A 23,239-nucleotide genomic window follows, 5' to 3' on the forward strand; every position below is an offset into this window, starting at 1 on the left:
GAGATGCTGAAGGGAGCAAAGCTGCGGAGATGCAAGCAAGCCGGGGGGAGGAGAAGGAAGGAGCGGAGGCGGGGCTGGGGGTGAAGGAAGGAGAGCGGGGTGGGCTGGCGGAGAAGGCAGGCTGGGGGACAAGGGAGGAGTGGAGGCGGGGCGGGGTATAGTGCAGCAGGAAACCCTATTGCAGGATTTTTCCTGCAACGGGAACGCTAGTACAATATAAAATAAATATAGATTAGATACAGTTCTCTAAAAAAGCTCCATGCACATATGCATAACCCATGGACACAGACAATAGTGCGGTGAAGGCCTGGGGAGGGGATGAGAGTAGGGTGGAGGGGGTGAATAGGGGAAAAGGGGGGCATTGTTAATACTTTCAACAATAAAGTTAATTAAAGAAAAAAGCCCTCTTAATGATGTTGTAAGCAAAGACACATTCAAATTACTTCAATGCAGAACTGAATGTGATAAAAATCATTGCAGGGGTAAAACAGCTCAGAGACAAAGGAGACCTTCCTAGTAATCTGGATGGATTGATTGTGGAAGGCTTTAGTTCAGGCAGGACATGGAATTTGATCTGGGTCTGAAAGAACAGGTGGGATTTCAATAGTCAGAGGAAGGAAAGGGCAATCTGGGTGACATTATTAGATTAGCAAATTTAAAAGATCACTTTGACTAGAGTGTGAAGAATCTGATTGAATGCCAAATATTGTCAAATTTATCCTTAAATATTTCATGACTCCATCCCCCCCTGATTCATTTCCACTGCTATTACCATTGTTCAGACTCTCCTCATTTCTTATTTTGACTACTACAGTAGCAACCTAACAAGCAGGGATCCACATATCACCATTCATTGCTACATCCCTAATACCTTGCACGGTAAGTGATATATAATATTCGTTAAAGGACTAAAAATCTGATTACATTGTGTTTCGCATTCTTTTTCCTGTATTCCAAATACAAGACATTATTTTATGCTGTTTTATTTCTCAAAGAATACTTTTAGAAAACTTGAACACAGAGCTTTATAGATTCTTGTAGAAATCCTTAATAGAGCTAGGAACATCAGAAAACACCACCACAACACCAAATGGGTGACTTTTACCACAATGTGCCCCTTTCAGACATTACTATAATGTATGCAGAAGGATGCTGCTCAGATCAAGATGCTTTTTGCAGCAAAGTAAGCCACATATAGCTGACCTCTCTCTGTACCTCATAAATCACTGGAATAGAACTTCAAATATAGTAAATATGATGAATGGTAGATTGCAAAACGAAAAACATCTAAGACTAGTAAGAAATTAATGCTATTCTGCAACCCTTAATTCTCTATCTTTCTACCTGCTTTATTAATTTTTCATAGCAATTTCCTTCTGTACATATATTTTTGTTTTTTTCTTTGACCACACCAATACCTCCACCAAAATTCAAGCTCAATGAGAATAAAGTTTCATCACTTTTCATATTTTAGGACATGAAATTGTTTAGCTCTTATCATTGTACAATAAATGTTTGTTAAATAATAAACAGAACAAATCATTAGATTTTTGAGCAGCAATTAGTATATGCCAGACATTGTATAAAGCAATGGGGATACATTTCTTTAATACATTCATTATCTTATTGAATAATCACTTTGTCAAAATTTTAAATATCCTATTAAATTCATGTTAAATCTACATAACAATTCAGGAAGAGTTTACCACTCCCCAAAATTTAGTTTTTTAATTCAATACTATGGTATGTATCTCTATTTTTAAAATATCTTCTTTCTTATTTCTCGGTCAATTTTTTAAATTTTCATCACATAAGTCCTAGATATGGTTCTGTTGGGATTATTACTACATATTTATGTTTTATTGCTTTTCTAAATGGATTATTTTCCATTATATCTTCTAAATTATCACTTCTAATATAATTAAAAGTTACTGGTTTTAATTTTTATCTTATATCTAACAACTTTACAGAACTCAATAAAAGTCTATCAACTAAGAAGTTGTTTTCAAGCCTTAGCTTCTATAGGTACATGTTTCTAAAACTTGATCATTTTTTGTCTTCTCTTTTCCATTAACGATGCCTCTTTATTGACATTGACCAGAATTTATAGATATATCCTATATAATAAAAGCCTAATATGCAAATTGTCCCCTTGGGGGGTCAATCAACTGAAAGATCAGGAGTTTGACTGCTCACTATGACATGCGCTGACCACCAGGGGGCGGCGCAGAACATGGCGGGTGTTGGTGACTCAGCTCTGGCAGCGGGCAGCAGTGGAGGCACTGCCAGCCTCGATGAGCCCCAAAGAGAGTGGGACCATGGCGGGATGGTGAAGCAGGTGAGTGGGCAGCACCAGGCCAAGGTGGTGTGAGCGAGGACCCAATCACCCCGTGATCACCCCGCAGATGGCAACCAGTGGTGGCAGCGGGATAGGAGGTTGCAGGGTTGCTGCTCGACTCCCAGGTGCTGAGGGAGCAGGGCTTCCCCCCCCCCCCCCCCAGCCCTGATCAATCGCCCTGCAGGCAGGACATTGGAGCAGGTGAGGGGGTGGCGCCTGGCCAAGGCAGGGTGACAGGTGAGCTGCAGGGCTGCAAGGCTGGGGGTGCAAGCTGGGGCCCTGTCTCCGCAGGCCACCCTGAGGGACCCCACCTGTGCATGAATTTGTGCACAAGGCCTCTAGTATTAAATAATGGTGGGTGTAGGCATCTTTGTTTTGTTGCTTCTGGATTGTTGGTTTCATATATATATATATATATATATATATATTTATTGTTAAGAGAAAAAGCTTCTATCACTAACTTTTTCATTCTTAAAATGGGCATTGAGTTTTTTCAAGCACCTCCAGCATTTACTTTTCCCCTTTTCTTTTTCTGAAAACTATTGACAGAGGATGCATCATGAATAATTTCATAGTATGAACGTATTCACACTCTAGAATAAACTTTCTTGGTCACAAATGGTTAATTATTTTCAGATATTCTTAAGTGTGTTTGATTTTTATTTTATTTATAATTCAAAATTGGTTCATAATGTGTGTATGCAAACAAGCACCATTTTTCTCAGGCTTTGATATTTTAATTAGGTAGCATCATAAATGTATTGGGGGTTTGTCTATCAGTTTCTATGCTCTAAATCAGTTTATTTAGTATCAGGATTATCTGTTTCTTTCAAAGGAGTCTTATTTATAATAAGGAAGATTACAAAAGTAGGAAACCAAAAACTACTATGTTATATATATAAACTAGGATCATAAGACTAGATCCCTATGGTTTGCCAAGTATCACTCAGATTACAATTCATTTACCATGCCACTTACAAAGGCATTAAGTTAGAATTAAAAGGACAAAGAGACTTCTTTTTTATAAAGTGTTCTTACTAATTATCTAGATTTTATTTGAAATCTAGGCCATAAGTTCATATCTTTTATTTCTGGTCAAGAATGCACTTATAATGTGAAAGGTTAAAACCATAAAACTTCCTGAAAAAATCCTGAAATTTGAGAGGGCAAATATTTCTTGGACAAGATGCAAAAAGCACTGAGCATAAAAGAACAATACTGTATGATAAATTAACCTTCGTTAAAAAACTTGTGCTCATCAAAAGACACAAGTAAGACTATGGGATGGAAAGCCACAGATTAGAAGAAAATATTTATAATACACACATCTAAATATCCAGAATAAATTTTAAAACTCAAAAGAATATAACCCATATTTTTATTTAATTTATTGAAGTGGCATTGATTAATAAAATTATATAGGTTCAGGAGTACATTTCTATAATACATAATCTGTATATTGTTTTGTGTGTTTACCACTTCAAGTCAAATCTCCTTCCATCACCATTTATCCCAAGAGAATAGCTAAAATTAAAGAGACTAACAATATCAAGAGTTAGTGAGGATTTTCACTTATAACTGGTCAGAGTAGACAATGGCACCATCACTTCAGAAAAGCATTTGGCAGTTTCTATTAATGATAATTTAAATATATATATCCTATGACCCAGCAATCCCACTGCGAGGTACATATAAAGAAACTAAATGAGTGTATATGGATACAAAAATATTTATTTAAAAATGTCAATAACAGCTTTATTCATAAGATCCAAATAATGGAACTTAAAAGACTATCAACAAGAAAATGGATAAACAAATTGTGGTACATTTAAACAATGGAATCTACACAACAACAAAAAGAAGGAACTACTGATACCACCCCAATGAGAGATTCAAAAACATTATTTTGAAAGAAAGAAGCCATACACAAAAGACTACACAGTGTCTGACTCCATTTACATGAAGTTTAAGAACAAGCAAATTAATTCAAGATATATAAGTCAGAATAGTGGTTCTTTTAGTAAGAGTGGAGGGATGTGGACTAGAAATGGGCACAAGAGAATTCTCTGGTGGGATGGAATTGTTTTACATTTTGAACTGGATTGTGTTTATTTTAGCGTATGTAATTATACCTCAATAAAAATAATGAAAAGAAACAAATTCAAGTATGCTATAACCACTTCAGTTACCAACTTCAACCTGTCCTACCATTTCCTCTTCTGACCTTCCTATTCAACAGTGCTTGAACTCTGCATATTCAATTCTCCATTATGAATTCAACGTCTCCCAATTATTATTGTCTTCTATCTTTTCATCCAATATGCCCATGCATTATCCCACTATGATTTTCTTGCTTTCTGGGTCTCTGAACAAGTCTACCTTACAACCCCATGCCCAGATGAGATAACACATTCCAACAAATAGTCACCCTTCATATGATATTTGCCTAATGAGATTATTATGTGAAATTCCTAGTGTAGTATCTGAAAAACAATAATGACTTTATATATATCCACTTCCTACTTCATCCTTTCCACTTATTTTATATTCTTTTAAGACACACCTATATTTTAAAGTATCTTAAAAGTCAAAAACACAATTATTATATTTTCAAAATAGTTAAAATCCCACATTTATCCTATCTAATAAAGATGGAATATGCAAATTGATCATAACTCCATGACAAAAGATGGTAGCACCCACAGCCAATAAGGATGGAATACACAAATTGACGCAACAAGGCGAGAGGCAGAAGGTGGTGCCAGTAGCGAGGGGAAGGAAGGCCTATTCTTGCACGAATCTCCGTGCATCAGACCTCTAGTATTTCAATACTTCCACTGATATACCATGTGTTATTTGCGCCACCCTCCTTTTCTCTATTTCTCTCCCCCGCTACATATGCACAATAGACACTTATTTAATCTCAAAATAATCCTAAAATGTAGTATTATTATTATCCCCATTTCATAGATAAGGAACTTAAGGCACAGATCAATGGAGAAAATTTCCCAAGGTTACACCATTACTAAGTGTCAAAACCATGATATAGACAATTCCATCACATTATTTCAAATGCTTCACCCAAACAATACAACTAAACTATTGAAAATAAGGGATATTCTTCCATACCTACAAAGCAAAGGCCATGTATATTTCTTTGAACCATGAATTTAAAAGTCTAAATTGTCAGAGGAAGCTCTGAAATTCTCATGATTCCCTGTAAAAGTTTTAATTGGATATTTTTAAATTGTATTTTTCAATTACAGTTGACATCCAATATAATTTTATATTATTTTCAGGTGTCGAGCATAATGGTAAGACTCATTGGAAATTTAAATAACAGAAACATACACACAATCACAGAGCAATACTATTTTAAAAATACTTCTTGAGACATCTATTCTTATGCAGTGGATACCAGTATTCATTCATTGATATGCTTTAAAACTAAAATTTCAATCAATAGCTCCACTGACTGAATTCTATGTGTTCACAATTTATACTAATTATGATTTCTATGTATACTTTTTATTTGTTCATTAGTTCAGAACATATGATCACTAACATGCTCATCATTCCCTTTCTTTGTCAATCATTTTTATTCATTCATATAGCAAATACTTTTATTTCATTCCAGATATTCAACAAATACTTATTGAGTAGCAACTATGTTAGATATAGCAATGGGCAGTAGAGACATTATGTAACTTATAAGGTGAATTGTTTCCATTAATATACCTGTTACGGAGAACTGCAGCAACTGATTCCCCTAGATGCAGTTGATCCATCACCTCCACAAGTTGAATAAGAATCTGTTCAAGGGGAAAATAAGTCAACATTTACTATGAAAATCAATACTAGAAGTTTCTAATTGTGCTATTTTTGTAGTATTTTAAATATTTTGTGACAGAAATGCAAAATATATATCCATGTACCTAATGTCCATATGATAACTTAGAAAAATAAAGGAAATTAAGAAACTCAATCTGCAATAGTCAAAATATCTACAAAACGCCATACTGAATCATTAAATAGTATTGACTAAATTTCATGTGAAATCATTAGCTAGCAATTACCCATGGAAAAACAAACCAAGTATACAGAAGTTGGATTAAATGAAAGTCAGAAGAACTGAGGAGTCTTTGTGAAGTTGGGTTAGACAAAAGAAGTTAAAGCAAAGGGTTGAGGCAAACATTTGCCAAGTAGATACTGACAGGACTAATTTCCATTTTACCAGGGAAACTAAAGGCCTGAGAAGCCCATAAGCAGGGCCCACAATTTTAGAAGTGATTGGTCAAAATTAAGGCTAAAAAGGTATAATATTTTAAATCTAAAGACATAAAATAGGTAGTGGGGATAAAAGCATTGTTTTCCTGATCTGCACTGAATTTTTGTTTTGGTCATGCCCATTGATTTTTTTTATGGGAAAGGAGGAGGTAGTTTGTAGTAAACTGAACTTTATCTAATTAATATACTGGTTTTTAGTAATGTGAATGCTTTGTGTTGCAGATGTAGAGTATATATAATTTATTTTATTAATTTCAAATACATTGGGAAGCAAAAATGTATATTTAATTAAGGACATACAGATGACCAATAGACATATGAAAGAATGCTCAAGGTCACTAATTATCAATGTTGGCGAGAATGTGGAAAAAAAAGTACCCTTGTGCACTGTAGGTGGGAGTGCAAACTGGTGCAGCCACTGTGGAAGTCAGTATGGAGTTTCCTCAAGAAATTAAAAATGGAACTGCCATTTGATCCAGTGAACCCTCTTCCAGGAATATATCCTAAGAATCCTGAAACACCTATCAGAAAGAATATATGCACCTCTATGTTCATAGTAACATTATTCACAATAGCTAAGATATGGAAACAGCCCAGGTGGTCCATCAGCAGTTGAGAGGATTAAAAAATTATGGTACATATACACAATGGAATACTTTGTGGCTTCAAAAAAGAAGGAACAGAATGGATAGACTGGAGACTATTATGCTAAGCGAAATAAGTCAGCAGAGAAAGACAAATACCATATGATCTCACTAACATGTGGAATCTAAAGAGCAAAATAAACTGACAAACAAAGTGGAACAGACTGGCAGGAGACAAAAGGGTAGGGGTGGGAGTGACTGGATAAAGAAGTTGAAGAGATTAGCTAGAGAACACACTAGTATATACATATCCTATGGACATGGATAATAGTGTGGTGAAGGCCAAGTGAGGAGGAAGCAGGGCTAAGTGGAGGTGGGCAAAGGGGAGGAAATGGGGGACATCTGCAATAATGTCAACATTAAAATTTTTAATTAAAAATCAATTTATTGCATTGGGAAGATGAAATTTAATTTGTTTATATAATTATATTTGTTGTAAAATGATGCAAAGAACTAAAATAATTAATCTTGAGGGAAAAAAATGTTGTCTTCATTGTTCCTTGCCCTCTTTCTGTCCCTTAATTTAGAGACAATAGCAAAAGAAGGAGAAGGAAATAAAACACTTTACTTCTTGTGTCTTCATAACTCTAAAAATGAAACAAATCAAATGACAATATAACATTTATATTTATTTCATAGTCCTATTCTATGCTTATAATCCTACCACAATTTTTAAAATTGAGCAGACTAAATAAAAGTTTTTTAAAAATTTAAGCATTTCACAATCAACTGACTTTGACTTACCTTTTCTAAAAATTCTTTAATGTCAAGAGAATTGTAGATTTTAGGAATTTTAATTTTGTTTAGGTTATGATATTTTAGAGGATGAGCCACGAAAAAAAAATCCAACTATATCAAGATTACTATTAGGGAGATAGGAAGATGGCTGCCAACGGAAAGGCAGGCTGCAAGATAGTGTGTGAGTGAGAGAACAAAAGGAGAGTGTGTGGACTTACTGGGAGTATATATTTGTGGGTGAAGGACAGCTATATTCCAAGGGACTGTTGGGGACTGCCAGACTAGGCTCCCCTGACCTGGCAGGCTCCACTGCTACTGAAATCTCTCCTGGAGCCTGCCACAGAGACCACACCATCTTGAAAGGGAGAGTGGCTGTGATCTGAAGCCTAGCCTTACCTTCAATCAGGAAGAATTGGATACCTGCAGGACCCTATAACCACAACACCCAGGGACCAGCTGCGAACCCATGAACACCGGGTCTCAAGCAGCATGAATACGCGAACTCGGACAAGCTCTGCACCTTCTCACAGAAAGGTCAGATTTTGGCCAGAGAAAGGTGAGGTCTGCAATCCAGGCTGAAGGGAGAAATGCGTGCAGCAAAATCTAGAGGTTCAGAGGAAGTCTGTACTCCACAAAATCCGTGAACGTTGGGGCCAGTATAGTCCACAAATGTGGAAGGAGGTCCACAGGGCTGAAAAGGCAGCCTGAAGCTTTACCCATAAGCTAGCTGTGCTGTGGCATGGGAAAAAGACATGCACAGAGACATGAGCAGAGTTGCACGCATTTGCTGGGGCGAAACAGTCGCGAATTCGTGCACTTACTCTGGCTCTTTTTTCTCTTTAAATCCTTGCTTTTGATTACTAAGCCCAGTACATAGGAACACCCAATTAAAAACACTCTCAGAGACTGCAGGGGAAAGTTGTTTTTGTGGAACCTGGGCATCACAGTGGGGAGAAATGATCAGAGAACCAGCTCTGGGGCAGTCAATACCCCCAAACCAGTATTATGTGCAGCAGGGAAAACAAATTCTAAATACTGAGTAGAGAGGACTTACAGCCCCGGATGTCAATACAGAAACACTGAAACCCAGGGGTTGAATCACAAACTGACTCTTGTGTAAATACAACCACAAGCAGGCTGAGTAACAAAGAAATACTGCCTGCTTGAAAACAAGATTGTGGCATATGACACAGAGGAACTGTGGAACTCAGGGATCTTCAATACTGTCCTCACTACTTGACAGGAAACAGGTGTGTGAAACAGAACAGTAGAGGAAGCGACTGACCTTCACTACTGCACATTTTTATTTTCTACTTAAGAAACTAATTTTTTTTCTTTTTTTCTCACTTAATTTTACCTTTTTAATTATTACATTTTTATTTTTAATTAATATTATTACTACTACTATTTTATCTTTTTTTAAAGTTTCATTTTATTTTGCCTTTATTTTATTTGGGGATTAGTGATCTACATTGTATTTTCATTTTTCCTTTAGCATCATTTTACTCTATCTCAACTTTACCTTTACGCCAACACTCACTTCCTCAATTTTCCACTTTTGTTGTCCTGTTTCTCTTACCCTATTCCTGCTTTAGATTTTCCCTATTCCTTCTTTTTACCTCCTGTTAAAAATTCATCCTACTTATATATCTAATTTCCAATCCCTTGCTACAAGTCCATAACACTTCTCTCTTCTCTTTCTGCACTATCCAAATTTTTTCTCTTGTCCCTTTTTTTGTTTTTTTGTGTGTTTTTTAATTTATACTTTTTGTTTTGTTTTGTTTTGTTTTGCCCTTCTTTCTCTCTGTCCTATTGTTGTTGTTAGTTTGATTGTTGATTAGATTGGTTTTTTGTTTGTTTGTGTGATTCCTTCTTCTTCTTTTTTTTTTTTGCTTCTGTTTTTCCTCTCCTCGCTTGTTATTAGTTGTTGTTTGTAGTATGCATTCATATCTGGGTGTTAGTTGCTTGTTGTTTTTTTTTTTATTAGTTGTTGTTCTATTAAAGTTTTCTGCCCATATAAATAGTTTTCTCTCTTCTTTTTATTCTCTTTCTTTTATCTCTTACTTTCTTTCCTTTTCTCAATATCATTTTGCACTCTTTTATTTTTATCCCCTAATTCTCTTTTCTCTGCCAGTCACCTTTATTTGGGGTTATTAGTATTGTGAATACATTTGTGTTCAGTGCCTTGTGCATAGTGCCTTATTGTGTTGTATTTTGTGCCTTTAAGTCAATGCAGGAGAGAGAGAGCTACATAACCAGACACCTGGAGAGGATAGATCATGGGGAGACAAAGAAACAGCCCACATACAAAAGAAAAGGAGGCATCAACACAAAAGGAAGTAAATGAAATGGAGGCAACCAATATGTCAGACAAAGAATTCAGAGAAATGGTCATAAGGTCGCTGAAAAGGTTGGAAGACAAATTCAACAATATGTGTAAGAACCAAGAGGAAATGAAGACGAACCAAGAAGAAATGAAAAATGACATCACTGCCATAAAGAACTCAATAGAAAGCATCAACAGTAGACTAGAAGAAGCAGAGGACCACATCAGTGAGCTAGAAGACAAGATAGAAATAAATACCCAAGCAGAGCAGCATCTAGAAAAAAAGCTTAAAAAACAAGAGGAGAGCCTAAGGGAACTTTGGGACAACATTCACATAATAGTGGTGCCTGAAGGAGAGGAAACTGAGCAAGGAATAGAAAACTTGTTTGAAGAAATAATGACAGAAACTTCCCTAATATAGGGAAGAAAAAACTCACACAAGTCCAAGAAGCTCACAGAATACCAAACAAAATGAACCCCAAAAGATCAACACTAAGACATATTATAATTAAATTGGCAAACACCAATGACACAGTAAGAATCTTTCTTTTTTTATATATTTTATTGATTTTTTTTTTACAGAGAGGAAGAGAGAGGGATAGAGAGTTAGAAACATCGATGAGAGAGAAACATCGATCAGCTGCCTCTTGCACACCCCCTACTGGGGATGTGCCCACAACCAAGGTACATGCCTTTGACCGGAATCGAACCTGGGACCCTTGAGTCTGCAGGCCGACGCTCTATCCACTGAGCCAAACCGGTTTCAGCGACACAGTAAGAATCTTAATAGCATCCAGAGAGAGACAGAAAGTTACCTGCAAAGGATCCCCCATCAGACTAGAGACTGATTTCTCAACAGAAACACATCAGGCCAAAAGGGAATGGAATGGAATATACAAATTCATGCAAAACAAGGGTCTGAAACCAAGAATGCTGTACCCAGAAAGGCTATCAATCAAAATTGAGGGTGAAATCAGGAGATTCACAGACAAAAAAGGACTAAAGGAGTTTATTATCACCAAACCAGCAATGCAAGAATGCAAAGGGTATGCTGTAAAAGGAAGAAATAAGATATGAAGAAGGAACATAGACATAAAGAATAAAAATGTTGACAAAAAAGAACATATCAATAATAACTTTCAATGTAAATGGATTAAATGCCCCAATCAAAAGTCATAGGGTATCTGAGTGGATAAGAAAACATGACTCATATATCTGCTGTCTATAAGAAACCCACCTCAGAAAAAAAGGACTCACACAGACTGATGGTGAAGGGATGGAAAAAGCTATTTCAGGCAAATGGAAATGAAAAAAAAAAAAAAGCTGGGGTAGCAATACTTATATCCAACAAATTAAACCTTAAGGTGAAGGCCATAGTAAGAGATAAAAAGGCCACTTCAAAATACTAAAGGGAACAATTCAACAAGATATAACTCTGGTAAACATATACGCACCCAATACAGGAAGACCCAAATACATAAAAAATCTTCTGGAAGATAACAAGGGAGAGATTGACAGCAATACAATCATAGTAGGGGACTTTAATACACCACGATCACCATTGGACAAATCCTCTAAACAGAAAATCAGCAAAGAAACATCAATCTTAAATGACTCACTAGATCAGGTGGAATTAATTGACATCTTCAGAACATTTCACCCCAAAGCCACAGAATATACATTCTTCTCAAGTGCACATGGGTCTTTTTCAAAGACAGACCACATATTGGGTCACAGGCAAAGTCTCTTCAAATTAAAGAAGATAGAAATCATATCAAGCATCTTCTCAGATCACAATGGCATAAAACTGGAAATCAACTACAATAAAAACAATCCAAAAAAGTCAAACACCTGGAGACTAAATAGCATGCTATTAAACAATGACTGGGTTACCAGAGAGATCAAAGAAGAAATAAAAAAGATCATGGCAACAAACACAACAATCCAAAATCTATGGAACACAGTGAAAGCAGTCTTGAGAGTGAAGTTCATAGCTCTACAGGCCTACCTCAAAAAACAAGACAGAATTATCTAACCATACCACTCAAAGACTTAAAAAGAGAGCAACAAGAAAAGCTCAGTGTAAGCAGAAGGAAGGAAATAATAAACATCAGAGCAGAGATAAACGACATAGAGACCAAAAAAAAAAAAAGAAAGAAAGAAAGAAAAAGAAAACAATACAAAAGATCAACAAAACCAAGAGCTAGTTCTCTGAAAGGATAAACAAGATTGATGAACCTCTGGCCAGGCTCACCAAGAAGCAAAGAGAGAGGACCCAAATAAACAAAATCAGAAATAAAATGGGTGAAGTAACAAATGATTATGAAAAAATACTATAAACAACTCTATTCCAACAAAATGGACAACCTGGAGGAAATGGACATATTCTTAGAAGTATACAAGCTCCCAAAACTCAATCAAGAAGAATCAAAAAACCTGAATATGCCGATAACTACTGAAGAAATTGAAACAGCAATCAAAAATCTTCCAGCAAATAAAAGCCCTGGTCCAGACGGCTTTACAGGGGAGTTCTACCAAGCATTCAAAGAAGAACTAAAACCTATCCTCCTCAGACTATTCCAAAAATTTCAATAGCAAGGCACAATTCCAAGCTCTTTCTATGAAGCCAGATTTATCCTAATCCCAAAACCAGATATAGACACCACAAAAAAGAGAACTACAGGCCAATATCCTTGATGAACATAGATGATAAATTCCCAAAAAAAATTCTAGCAAATCGGATTCAGCAATACATTAGAAAGATCATACACCATGGCCAAGTAGGATTTATTCTGGGGATGCAAGGATGGTACAATATCCGCAAATCAATAAGTATGAAACATCACATAAACAAACTGAGAGACAAAAATCACATAATCATATCAATTGATGCAGAAAAGGCATTTGACAAAATTCAACACCCTTTCTTGATAAAAACTCTCAGCAATGTGGGAATAGAGGGATCATACCTCAACATAATAAAAGCCTTATATGACAAACCTACATCCAATATCATACTCAATGGGCAAAAACTAAACTCATTTCCCCTAAGAACAGGAAAAAGACAAGGATGTCCACTTTCACCACTCTTGTTTGACATAGTACTAGAAGTACTAGCCATAGTGATCAGACAAGAAGAAGAAATAAAAGGCATCCAAATTAGAAAAGAAGAAGTAAAACTGTCCTTATTTGCAGATGACATGATACTATACATAGAAAACCCCAAAGACTCCATCAAAAAACTACTAGACCTAATAAATGAATTTGGCAATGTAGCAGGATACAAAATTAACACCCAGAAATCTATGGCCTTTTTATACACCAATAATGAACGCATAGGAAGAGAAATGAAAAAAAAATTCCATTTACCTTTGCACCAAAAAAATTAAGATACCTAGGAATAAACTTAACGAAAGACATAAAAGACCTGTACTCAGAAAACTACAGGACACTGAAAAAAGGAAAAGAGGAAGACATAAACAAATGGAAGAAGATACCATGTTCAGGGATTGGTAGAATCAACATCATTAAAACGTCCATACTACCTAAAGCAATCTATAGATTCAATGCCATTAAAATACCAACAGCATATTTCACAGAGATAGAATGAACTTTCCAAAAATTCATCTGGAAAAAAAACAAAACCCGAATAGCTGCAACAATCCTGAGAAAGAAAAAGAAAGTTGAAGGGATCACAATACCCGACATTAAGCTATATTACCAAACCACGGTTCTCAAAACTGCCTGGTACAGGCAAAGAGCAGACATAAAGACCAATGGAACAGAATAGAGAACCCAGAAACTGACCCAAGACATTATGCTCAATTAATATTTGACAAAGGATGCAAGAGCATGCAGTGGAATCAAAACAGTCTCTTTAATAAATGATTCTAGGAAATTTGGTCAGATACATGCAAAAAAATGAAAGTAGATCACCAACTTGCACCATATACAAAACAAACTCAGAAAGGATAAAGGACTTGAATATAAGACAGGAAACCTTAAAAATCCTACAAGACTCCATAGGCAGCAAAATTGCAGACATATTTCATAGCAATATCTTTACAGACACAGATCCTAGGGCAAGAGAGACTAAGAAGAAAATAAACAAATGGGACTACATCAAAATAAAAAGCTTTTGCACAGCAAAAGAAACCAACAACAAAACAACAAGAAAACCAGCTTCGTGGGAGAACATATTTGCCAATGTTATCTCTGATAAGGGTTTAATCCAACATTTACAGGGAACACAGAAAACTTAACAAAAGGAAGATAAACAACCCAATCAAAAAATGGGCAAAGGATCTAAATAGACACTTTTTGAAAGAGGACATTCAGAAAGCCAGGAGACATATGAAAACATGATCCAAGTCACTAATCATCTGAGGGATGCAAATCAAAACAACAATGAGGTACCATCTCACACCTGTCAGAATGGCTATCATTAACAAATCAACAAAGGACAAGTGCTGGAGAGGATGCAGAGAAAAAGGAACCCTCCTTCACTGCTGGTGGGAATGCAGACTGGTGCATCCACTGTGGAAAACAGTATGGTGTTTCCTCAAAAATTTAAAAATGGAACTGCCATTTGACCCAGTAATCCCACTTCTAGGACTTCATCCCCAGAAACCAGAAACACAATCAGAAAGGATATATGCACCCCTATGTTCACAGCAGCACAATTTATAATAGCTAAGATTTGGAAACAGCCTAAATGCCCATCAGCAGATGAGTGTGTTAGAGAACTATGGTAGATCTACACAATGGAATACTACGCTGCTGTAAAAAAGAAGGAATTCTTACCATTTGCAGCAGCATGGATGGAACTGGAGAGCATTATGTTAAGTGAAATAAGCCAGTCAGTGAAAGAAAAATACCACATGATCTCACTCATTTATGCATAAGAAAGAACATTATAACCTGATGAACAAAAAGATAGATACAGAGGCAGAGAAGCATCGAACAGACTGTCAAATTATAGCGGGAAGGCTGGAGAGGGGAGGGAGGTAAGAGATCAACAGAATGACTTGTATGCATGCATATAAGCATAACCAATGGACGCAAGACACTGGGTGGGGAGATATGAGGGCATGTGCCGGGGGGCAGGGGAGGCCAGGGAAGGTCAATGGGGGAAAAAAGGAGATATATGTACTACTATTTGTAATACTTTAAACAATTATATATATATATATATATATATATATATATATATATATATATATATATAACAAAAAAGTTACTATTAGGAATCTGGGAATGTGAAAACAAATAATTCATGCTCCTTTTAACAAATGCATCTTGGAGGGCTCCAGAAGATGGCTACTGACAGGAAGGCAGACTGCAAGATAGTGTGTGAATGAAAGAACGAAAGGAGAGTGTGCAGTCCCACGGGGAGTATTTATTTGTGAGTTGAGGGACAGCTATACTCCAAGGGACTCTTTGGAATTGCCAGAAAGGGTTCGCTTGACCTGGCAACCTCCACTGCTGCTGAAATCCCTCCCGGAGCAACCGGCTCTGACACGAAGACCGCGCCATCTTGGAGGGGAGAGTGGCTGTTATCGGAAGTCTAAAAATCCTGGGAATCTACAACAACAACACCCAGGGAACAGCTGCAAACTCAGGAACACCATACTCCAAGAAACGTGAATACACAGACTCAGGGGAGCTCTGAATCTTCTCATGGAAAGGTCAGATTTCGCCTAGGAAAGGGTGAGGTCTGTCATCTAGGCAGGAGAGAGAAATGCGCACAATGGGAGCTAGAGGATCCAGGGAAGTCTGCGCCAAAAAAAATCTACAGCCTTTGGGGCTAGCATGATCCACGAATGTGGAAGGGGATCCGAAGGACTGTTAACAGAAGGAAACTATAAAAAGCAACCCATAGCTGAACTGAGCATAAAAGGGCAGCCTAATAATTTTAAAAGTGTGCCAGCTGCTTAGAGCCAGGGGTGAAAAAAGACTGCACAGACTTGCGAGCAGTGCCGGAGGGTAAAAGTTGTGAGTTCACGCACTTACTCTGGCTCTTTTTTCTTTCTTTTTTTATTTCTCTTTAAATCCTTGCTTCTGATTACTAAGCCAAGAACATAGGACCACCTAATTGGGGACACTCTAACAGACTTCAGGGGAAAGTTGGTTTTGTAGAACCTGGGGATCAGAGAGGTGAATAAAGATCAGAGAACCAGCTCTGGGGCAGCCCATTCCCCCAAACCAGTATTAAGTGTGACAGGGAAAACAAAATATAAGCACTAGTTAGAGAGGACTTATAGACCCGGAGGTCAATCCAGAAAGACTGCCACCCAGGGGTTGAATGACAAATTGACTCTTGTGTAAACACAAATAAAGGAATACAAGAAATTAAGACACACTGCCTGCTTGAAAAGCAGGACTGGCTTACAACGCTGAGGAACAGTGGAATGCACAAAACTTCAATATTGTCCTGACTAGGAAACAGGTGTGTCAAACAGAACAGTAGAGGAAATGAATGACCTTCACTACTGCACATTTTTATTTTTTTTCATCTTTTACTTAAGAAACTATTTTTTTTCTTTTTTCCTCACTTGATTTTGCGTTTTTAATTATTACATTTTTATTTTTAATCAGTATTATTATTACTACTATTTTACTTTTTTTTTAAAGTGTCATATTATTTTCTCTTTATTTTATTTTGGGATTAGTGTTCTATATTCTATTTTCATCTTTCCTTTAGCATCATTTTACTCTATCTCAACTTTACCTTTATGCCATCGCTCTCTTCCTTACTTTTCCCCTTTTGTTGTCCTGTTTCTCTTACCCTATTCCTGCTTTAGATTTTCCCTATTCCTTCTTTTTACCCCCCATTAACAAGTCCTTCTAGTTATATATCTAATTTCCAATCTTCGGCTCTAAGTCCATACACACACCTCTCTCTTCTCTTTCTTCACTATCCAAATTTGTTTTCTCTCTGTCCTTTTGTTGTTTTTTGCTTGATTGTTGATTATATAGGGGTTTTTTATGCTTATTTGTGAGATTGTTTCACTTTTTTGTTTTTTTGTTTTGTATTTGTTTGGTTTTGGCTTCTGTTTTTCCTCACCTTGCTTGATATTTCTTGTTGTTTGTAGTTTGCATTCATCTCTACGTACTTGTTGCTTGCATTTGTTGGGATTAGTGGCTGTTCTATTGGAGTTTTCTCCCCATATAAATAGTTTTTTCCCCTCTTCTTTTTTATTAACTTTCTTTTCTCTCTTACCATATTTTCTGGCGAATAAGATGACTTTTCAACCCAGGAAAATCTTCTATACGCCCAGTTGTCTTATACACCGGAAAATACGGTACTTTTTTTTCTTTTCTCAATTTTCTTTCTGCACTCCATTATTTTTTTTCTTCTTTCTTTCTTATCCTCTCTCTTTTCTCTGGTGATCATATTTATTTGGGGTTATTAGTATCGTGAATACATTTGTATTCAGTGCTTTGTGCATTGTGCCTTGTTGTGTTGTCACCTTTATTTGGGGTTATTAGTACCGTGAATATATTTGTGTTCAGTGCCTTGTACGTAGTGCCTTGTTGTGTTATATTTTGTGCCTTTAAATCAATGTAGGAGAGAGATAACTACATAACCAGACACCCAGAAAAGAGAGATTATGGGGAGACAAAGAAACAGCCCACATATGAAAGAAAAGGAGTTATTACCAGAAAAGAAAGTAAACGAAATGAAGGCATGCAACCTGTCAGAGAACAAATTCAGAGAAATGGTCATAAGGTGGATGAAAAGAATGGAAGACAAATTCAGCAATATGTGTAAGAACCAAGAGGAAATGAAGAAGAACCAAGAAGAAATGAAAAATGACATCGCTGCCATAAAGAACTCAATAGAAAGCATCAACAGTAGACTAGAAGAAGCAGAGGACAGCATCAGTGAGCTAGAAAACAAGGTAGGAAAAAATACCCAAGCAGAGCAGCTTCTAGAAAAAAAAATTAAAAAACAGGTGGAGAGCCCAAGGGAACTTTGGGACAACACCAAACAAAACAACATCTGCATAATAGGGGTGCCAGAAGGACAGGAAACTGAGCAAAGAATAGAAAACCTGTTTGAAGAAATAATGACAGAAACTTCCCTAATATAGGGAAGAAAAATCTCACACAAGTCCAAGAAGCTCACAGAGTCCCAAACAAAATGAACCCCAAAAGACCAACACCAAGGCTCATTATAATTAAATTAGCAAACCCCAAAGACACAGTAAGAATCTTAAAAGCAGGCAGAGACAAAAAGTTACCTACAAAGGATCCCCCACCAGACTAGCAACTGATTTCTCAACAGAAACACATCAGGCCAGAAGGGAATGAAATGAAATATACAAAGTCATGTAAAGGAAGGGACGGAATACAAGAATACTGTACCTAGCAAGGCTATCAATCAAAATTGAGGGTGAAATCAGGAGCTTCACAGACAAAAAAAGGACTAAGGGAATGAGTTTATTACCACCAAACCAGCAATGCAAGAAATGCTAAAGGGTCTGCAGAAAAAGAAGAAATAGGAAATGAAGAAGGAACACAGGGGTAAAGAATAAAAATGGCGACAAACAAGTACATATCAATAATAACTTTCAATGTAAATGGATTAAATGCCCCAATCAAAAGACATAGGATAAATGAGTGGATAAGTAAACATGACCCATATATCTGCTATCTACAGGAAACCCACCTCAGAAAAAAGGACTCACACAGACTGAGGGTGAAGGGATGGAAAAAGTTTCTTTTAACATGAACGGAAATGAAAAAAAAGCTGGGGTAGCAATATTTATATCTGACAAATTAGATCTCAAAGTGAAGGACATAAAAAGAGATAAGGAAGGCCACTTTGTAATACTAAATGGTGCAATCCAACAAGAAGATATAACTCTGGTAAACATATATGCACCCAATACAGGAAGACCCAAATACATAAAAAATCTTCTGGAGGATATCAAGGGAGAGATTGACAGCAATACAATCATAGTAGGGAACTTTAATACCCCACTATCACCATTGAACAAATCCTCTAAACAAAAAAATCAGCAAAGAAACATCAATCCTAAATGACTCACTAGATCAGATGGAATTAATTGACATCTTCAGAACATTTCACCCCAAAGCCACAGAATATGCATTCTTCTCAAGTGCACATGGGTCATTTTCAAAGATAGACCATATATTGGGTCACAGGCAAAGTCTTTACAAATTCAAGAAGATAGAAATTATATCAAGCATCTTCTAAGACCACAGTGGCATAAAACTGGAAATCAACTACAATAAAAACAAGGAAATCAAACACATGGAGACTAAACAAAATGCTATTAAACAATGACTGGGTTACCAGAGAGATAAAGGAAGATCTAAAAAGCATCATGGCAACACGACAATGAAAACACAACAATCCAAAACCTATGGGACACATCGAAAGCAGCCTTGAGAGGGAAGTTCATAGCTCTACAGGCCTACCTTAAAAAACAATAAACAATGGTAATAAATTACCTAACCCTATAACTCAAAGAGTTAGAAAGTGAGCAACAAGAAAAGCCCAGCATAAGCAGAAGGAAGGAAATAATAAAGATCAGAGCAGAGATAAATGAAATACAGACAAAAAATCAATCAATAAATAAAAAAAACAACAACAACAAAAAAAAACAATACAAAAGATGAACAAAACCAAGAGCTGGTTCTCTGAAAGGATAAATAAGATTGATGAACCTCTAGCCAGGCTCACCAAGAATCAAAGAAAGAGGACCCAAATAAACAAAATCAGAAATGAAAGAGGAGAAATAACAACAGACCCCACAGAAATACAAAGGATTGTTAAAAAATAATATGAACAACTCTATTCCAACAAACTGGACAACCTGGAGAAAATGGACATATTCCTAGAAAAATACAATCTTCCAAAACTCAATCAAGTAAAATCTGAAAATCTCATGAGACCAGTAACTATGGAAGAAATTGAAGCAGTCATCAAAAAGCTTCTTGAAAACAAAAGACCAGAGCCAGAGAGCTTAACAGGGGAGTTTTACCAAACATTCAAGGAATAACTAAAACCTATCCTCCTCAGACTATTTCAAAAAATTCAAGAGGAAGGAACACTTCTAAGCTCATTCTATGAAGCCAGCATCACCCCAATACCAAAGCCAGATAAAGACAACACAATGAAAAAGAATTACAGGCCAATATCCCTCATGAATACAGATGCCAAAATCCTCAACAAAATTCTAGCAAATCAGATCCAGCAGTACATCAGAAAGATCATACAGCATGACCAAGTAGGATCTTTCCAGGGAATGCAAGGATGGTAAATATCTGCAAATCAATAAATGTGATATATCACATAAACAAATTGAGAGATAAAAATCACATAGTCATATCAATTAATGAACAAAAAGCATTTGAAAAAATCCAACACCCTTTCTTGATAAAAACTCTCAGCAAGCTGAGAAGAGAAGGATCATACCTCAACATAATAAAAGCCATATATGACAAACCCACATCCAACATCATACTCAATGGGCAAAAACTAAAACCATTTCCCCTAAGAACAGGAACAAGACAGGGATGCCCACTCTCACCACTCCTGTTTGACATAGTACTGGAAGTATTAGCCATTGCGATTAGACAAGAAGAAGAAATAAAAGGCATCCAAATTGGAAAATAAGAAGTAAAACTGTCCTTATTTGCAGATGACATGATATTGTACATAAAAAACCCTAAAGATTCCATCAAAAAATTATTAGACTTAATAAATGAATTTGGCAAAGTAGCAGGATACAAAATTAACACCAAGAAATCTATGGCATTTCTATACAACAATAGTGAGCGTACAGAAACAGAGACTAAAAAATCAATCTCATTTACCATCACACCAAAAAAATTAAGATACCTAGGAATAAACTTAACTAAAGAGGTAAAAGACTTATTTGCAGAAAACTACAGGACACTGCAAAAAGAGATAGAGGAAGACATAAACAGATGGAAGAGCATACCATGTTCATGGATTGGTAGAATCAACATCATCAAAATGTCCATACTACCCAATGCAATCTATAGATTCAATGCACTCTCCATTAAAATACCAATGGCATATTTCACAGACCTAAAAAGAACTCTACAAAAATTCATCTGGAATAAAAAAAGTCCCCAAATAGCTGCAGCAATCCTGAAAAACAAGAACAAAGTAGGTGGGATCTCAATACCAGATTTCAAGCTATATTACAAAGCCACTGTTCTCAAAACGGCTTGGTATTGGCACAAGAACAGACAATTAGACCAATGGAATAGAATAGAGAACTCAGAAATCGACCCAAACCACTATGCTCCATTAATATTTGACAAAGGAGGCAAAAACATACAATGGAGTCAAGACAGTCTCTTCAATAAATGGTGTTGGAAAAATTGGACAGATACATGCAAAACAATGAAACTAGAGCACCAACTTACAACATACACAAAAATAAACTCAAAATGGATAAAGGACTTAAACATAAGACGGGAAACCATAAAAATACTAGATGAATCCACAGGCAGCAAAATGTCAGACATATGCCGAAGCAATTTCTTCACTGATACCACTCCTAGGGCAATGGAAACTAAAGAGAAAATAAACAAATGGGACTACATCAAAATAAAAAGCTTCTGCACAGCAAAAGAAACCATCAACAAAACAACCAAAAAAGTCAATCAAGAAAGCCCTCTGTATAGGAGAATATATTTGCCAATGTTATCACTGATAAAGGTTTAATCTACATTTACAGTGAACTCATACAACATAACAAAAGGAAAATAAATGATCCAATGAAAAAATGGGCAATGGACCTAAATTGATACTTTTGGAAAGAAGACAGAAGGAAGGGCAAGAGACATATGAAAACATGCTCAACATCACTAATTATCCGAGAGATGAAAATCAAAACAACAATGCGGTACCATCTCACACCTGTCAGAATGGCTATCATCAACAAATCAACAAAGGACAAGTGCTGGAGAAGATGCGGAGAAAAAGGAACCCTCCTGCACTGCTGGTGAGAATGCAGACTGGTGCAGCCACTGTGGAAAACAGTATGGAGTTTCATCAAAAAACTAAAAATAGAACTCCCATTTGACCACTTCTAGAAATATACCCAAAAAAATTAGAAACACCTATCAGAAAGGATATATGCACCCCTATGTTCATAGCAGCACAATTTACAATAGCTAAGATTGGAAACAGCCTAAATGCCCATCAGCAGATGAGTGGATTAGAAAACTATGGTACATCTACACAATGGAATTCTACACTGCTATAAAAAAGAAGGAATTCTTACCATTTGTAGAAGCATGGATGGAACTGGAGAGCATTATGCTAAGTGAAATAAGCCAGGCAATGAAAGAAGAATACCACACGATCTCACTCATTTATGGAAAATAAAGAACATTATAACTTGATGAATAAAAATATATATACAGAGGCAGTGAATCATCGAATAGACTGTCAAATTATAACAGGAAGGCTGGGGAGTGTTGGGGAGGTGGGGAAAGAGATCAACTGAAGGACTTGTATGCATGCATATAAGCACAACCAATGGACACAAGACATTTGTGGGGGTGAGGGCATGTGCTAGGGAGTAGGGGAGGCTGGGGTAAGGTCAATGGGGAGAAAGGAGATATATGTACTACTATTTGTAATACTTTAAACAATAAAAAAAAATTAAATTTTAAAAAAAAATAAAAGCAAAAAAAAAAAAAAAAACAACAACAACAACAACTGCATCTTGGGTAGAAATATAGGTCCTAAAATTAGGTATGCATATTTTCACTTAATCCCATATTTTCAACTAATCTACCTGCTGCACTTGGATCTCTGAATCTGGGGTGCTTCCATTCAAATTCTCCATATAAGAAACCTCTGATCTTCTGAGGAACAGAGAGTGGGCA

At 36.3% G+C, this 23,239-nt stretch overlaps 1 protein-coding gene across 2 annotated transcripts in view; it reads right to left on the reverse strand.

Moving 5' to 3' along the window:
• KLHL13 (kelch like family member 13) overlaps positions 1-6,111 on the reverse strand; it is a 138,712-nt gene extending 132,601 nt beyond the window's left edge. The window contains exon 1 of one of the 2 annotated variants that reach the window (XM_028133119.2): positions 6,077-6,111. The gene's annotated coding sequence lies outside the window, so the exon portion shown is untranslated. The remainder of the gene's footprint in view (positions 1-6,076) is intronic. The other variant, XM_028133117.2, reaches the window with a different exon arrangement.
• Positions 6,112-23,239: the final 17,128 nt, after the last annotated feature.

The sequence above is a fragment of the Eptesicus fuscus genome, chromosome 1 (assembly GCF_027574615.1).
Source record: "Eptesicus fuscus isolate TK198812 chromosome 1, DD_ASM_mEF_20220401, whole genome shotgun sequence".
Lineage (NCBI taxonomy): Eukaryota > Metazoa > Chordata > Mammalia > Chiroptera > Vespertilionidae > Eptesicus > Eptesicus fuscus.